The 4,603-nt window shown below is 38.5% G+C and overlaps 1 non-coding gene across 1 annotated transcript; it reads left to right on the top strand.

Annotated features, from left to right (window-relative positions):
• The first annotated feature begins 3,717 nt into the window (after positions 1-3,717).
• TRNAD-GUC lies at positions 3,718-3,790 on the top strand. Its single transcript has one exon. It is a non-coding gene; the product is annotated as a tRNA-Asp (tRNA).
• Positions 3,791-4,603: the final 813 nt, after the last annotated feature.

Below are 4,603 nucleotides of genomic sequence, written 5' to 3'. Positions count from 1 at the left end.
GATATCAATTACAGGAAAAGATCTGTAAAAATATACAAACACATGGAGGCTAAACAATACACTACTTAATAATGAAGTGATCACTGAAGAAATCAAAGAGGAAATAAAAAAATACCTAGAAACAAATGACAATGGAGACACAACGACCCAAAACCTATGGGATGCAGCAAAAGCAGTTCTAAGGGGGAAGTTTTATAGCAATACAAGCCCACCTTAAGAAGCAGGAAACATCTCGAATAAACAACCTAACCTTGCACCTCAAGCAATTAGAGAAAGAAGAACAAAAAAGCCCCAAAGCTAGCAGAAGGAAAGAAATCATAAAAATCAGATCAGAAATAAATGAAAAAGAAATGAAGGAAACGATAGCAACATCAATAAAACTAAAAGCTGGTTCTTTGAGAAGATAAACAAAATAGATAAACCACTAGCCAGACTCATCAAGAAAAAAAGGGAGAAGACTCAAATCAATAGAATTAGAAATGAGAAAGGAGAAGTAACAACTGACACTGCAGAAATAAAAAAAATCATGAGAGATTACTACAAGCAACTCTATGCCCAAAAAATGGACAATCTGGAAGAAATGGACAAATTCTTAGAAATGCACAACCTGCCAAGACTGAATCAGGAAGAAATAGAAAATATGAACAGACCAATCACAAGCACTGAAATTGAAACTGTGATTAAAAATCTTCCAACAAACAACAGCCCAGGACCAGATGGCTTCACAGGTGAATTCTATCAAACGTTTAGAGAAGAGCTAACACCTATCCTTCTCAAACTCTTCCAAAATATAGCAGAGGGAGGAACACTCCCAAATTCCTTCTACGAGGCCACCATCACCTTGATACCAAAACCAGACAAGGATGTCACAAAGAAAGAAAACTACAGGCCAATATCACTGATGAACATAGATGCAAAAATCCTCAACAAAATACTAGCAAACAGAACCCAACAGCACATTAAAAGGATCATACACCATGATCAAGTGGGGTTTATTCCAGGAATGCAGGGATTCTTCAATATACGCAAATCTATCAATGTGATAAACCATATTAACAAATTGAAGGAGAAAACCATATGATCATCTCAATAGATGCAGAGAAAGCTTTCGACAAAATTCAACACCCATTTATGATAAAAACCCTCCAGAAAGTAGGCATAGAGGGAACTTTACTCAACATAATAAAGGCCATATATGACAAGCCCACAGCAAACATCATCCTTAATGGTGAAAAACTGAAAGCATTTCCACTAAGATCAGGAACAAGACAAGGTTGCCCACTCTCACCACTCTTATTCAACATAGTTTTGGAAGTTTTAGCCACAGCAATCAGAGAAGAAAAGGAAATAAAAGGAATCCACATTGGAAAAGAAGAAAGTAAAGCTGTCACTGTTTGCAGATGACATGATACTATACATAGAGAATCCTAAAGATGCTACCAGAAAACTACTAGAGCTAATCAATGAATTTGGTAAAGTAGCAGGATACAAAATTAATGCACAGAAATCTCTGGCATTCCTATATACTAATGATGAAAAATCTGAAAGTGAAATCAAGAAAACACTCCCATTTACCATTGCAACACAAGAATACAATATCTAGGAATAAACCTACCTAAGGATACGAAAGACCTGTATGCAGAAAATTATAAGACACTGATGAAAGAAATTAAAGATGATACAAATAGATGGAGAGATATACCATGTTCTTGGATGGGAAGAATCAACATTGTGAAAATGACTCTACTACCCAAAGCAATCTACAGATTCAATGCAATCCCTATCAAACTACCACTGGCATTTTTTCACAGAACTAAGAACAAAAAATTTCGCAATTTGTATGGAAACACAAAAGACCCCGAATAGCCAAAGCAATCTTGAGAACGAAAAAAGGAGCTGGAGGAATCAGGCTCCCTGACTTCAGACTATACTACAAAGCAACAGTAATTAAGACAGTATGGTACTGGCACAAAAACAGAAAGATAGATCAGTGGAACAGGATAGAAAGCCCAGAGATAAACCCACGCACATATGGACACCTTATCTTTGATAAAGGAGGCAGGAATGTACAGTGGAGAAAGGACAGCCTCTTCAATAAATGGTGCTGGGAAAACTGGACAGGTACATGTAAAAGTATGAGATTAGATCACTCCCTAACACCATACACAAAAATAAGCTCAAAATGGATTAAAGACCTAAATGTAAGGCCAGAAACTATCAAACTCTTAGAGGAAAACATAGGAAGAACACTCTATGACATAAATCACAGCAAGATCCTTTCTGACCCACCTCCTAGAGTAATGGAAATAAAAACAAAAATAAACAAATGGGACCTAATGAAACTTCAAAGCTTTTGCACAGCAAAGGAAACCATAATCAAGACCAAAAGACAACCCTCAGAATGGGAGAAAACATTTGCAAATGAAGCAACTGACAAAGGATTAATCTCCAAAATTTACAAGCAGCTCATGCAGCTCAATAACAAAAAAACAAACAACCCCATCCAAAAATGGGCAGAAGACCTAAACAGACATTTCTCCAAAGAAGATATACAGAATGCCAACAAACACATGAAAGAATGCTCAACATCATTAATCATTAGAGAAATGCAAATCAAAACTACAATGAGATATCATCTCACACCAGTCAGAATGGCCATCATCAAAAAATCTAGAAACAATAAATGCTGGAGAGGGTGTGGAGAAAAGGGGACACTCTTGCACTGCTGGTGGGAATGTGAATTGGTTCAGCCACTATGGAGAACAGTATGGAGGTTCCTTAAAAAACTACAAATAGAATTACCATATGACCCAGCAATCCCACTACTGGGCATATACCCTGAGAAAACCAAAATTCAAAAAGAGTCATGTACCAAAATGTTCATTGCAGCTCTATTTACAATAGCCCGGAGATGGAAAGAACCTAAGTGCCCATCATCGGACGAATGGATAAAGATGTGGCACATATACACAATGGAATATTACTCAGCCTTAAAAAGAAATGAAATTGAGTTATTTGTAATGAGATGGATAGACCTAGAGTCTGTCATACAGAGTGAAGTAAGTCAGAAAGACAAAGACAAATACCGTATGCTAACACATATATATGGAATTTAAGGGGAAAAAATGTCATGAAGAACCTAGGGATAAGACAGGAATAGAGGCGCAGACCTACTGGAGAACGGACTTGAGGATATGGGGAGGGGGAAGGGTGAGTTTTGACAGGGCGAGAGAGAGTCATGGACATATACACACTAACAAACGTAGTAAGGTAGATAGCTAGGGGGAAGCAGCCGCAAGGCACAGGGATATTAGCTCGGGGCTTTGGGACAGCCTGGAGGGGTGGGGGGGGGAGAGTGGGAGGGAGGGAGATGCAAGAGGGAAGACACATGGGAGCACATGTATATGTATGGCTGATTCACTTTGTTATAAATCAGAAACTAACACACCATTGTAAAGCAATTATACCCCAATAAAGATGTTAAAAAAAAAAAAAAAAGAGAAAAACTCAAAAAAAAAATAAATAAATAAATAAACAACATAAATTTATTTCTCACAGTTCTGGAAGCTAGAAGTCCTAGATCAGGGTGCCAGCATGGTTAGGTTTTGGCAAAGGCCCTCTTATGGGCTGCAGAATGTCAACTTCTCACTGTGTCTTCACAAGGTAGAAGGAGAAAGCTAGCTCTCCAGGGCCTCTTTTATAAGGACACTTGGGAATTCCCTGGTGGTCCAGTGGTTAGGACTCTGTGCTGTCACTGCCGAGGGCCCAGGTTCAATCCCTGGTGAGGGAACTAATTTACCACAAGCTTCACGGAGTGGCCAAAAAATAATAATAATAATAAATATAAGGGCACCAATCCCATTCATGAGAGTTCCACTCTCATGACCTTATCACCTCCCAAGGACCTTCCCTCTTAATACCATGAACTTGGGGTTAGGATTTCAATATATGAATTGAGCGGGAAGGAAGGAAGAGAGACACATTCAGATCATAGCACATTCCATGTTCATGAATTGGAAGAATTATTATTGTTAAAATCTCCATACTACCTAAAGCAAACTAGAGAATCAGTGCAATCCCTCTCAAAATTCCAATGGTGGGCTTCCCTGATGGCACAGTGGTTGAGAGTCCACCTGCCGATGCAGGGGACAGGGGTTCGTGCCCCAGTCCGGGAAGATCCCACATGCCATGGAGCAGCTAGGCCCGTGAGCCATGGTGGCTGAGCCTGCACGTCCGGAGCCTGTGCTCTGCAACAGGAGAGGCCCACATACCGCAAAAAAAAAAAAAAAAAAAAAAAAAAAAATTTTATATATATATATATATATATATATATTCAAATGGCATTTTTTACAGAAATAGAAAAAAAATCATAGGGAATCACAAAAGGCCCTGAATAGCCAAAGTGATCTTGAGAAAGAACAGAGATGGTGACATCACACTTCCCAAATTCAAAATATATTACAAGGCTACATTAAATAAAACAGTATGGTACTGCCATAAATACAGACACATAGACAAATACAATAGAATTGAGATCCCAAAAATAGACCCATGCATATACGGTCAACTGATCTTCAACAAGTGTGTCAAGAGTACACAATAC

Source organism: Phocoena sinus, chromosome 6 (genome assembly GCF_008692025.1).
Source record: "Phocoena sinus isolate mPhoSin1 chromosome 6, mPhoSin1.pri, whole genome shotgun sequence".
In the NCBI taxonomy this organism is placed as follows: domain Eukaryota; kingdom Metazoa; phylum Chordata; class Mammalia; order Artiodactyla; family Phocoenidae; genus Phocoena; species Phocoena sinus.
Note: the sequence above shows the minus strand (reverse complement) of the source record. Positions and strands in the feature narration are given on the sequence as shown.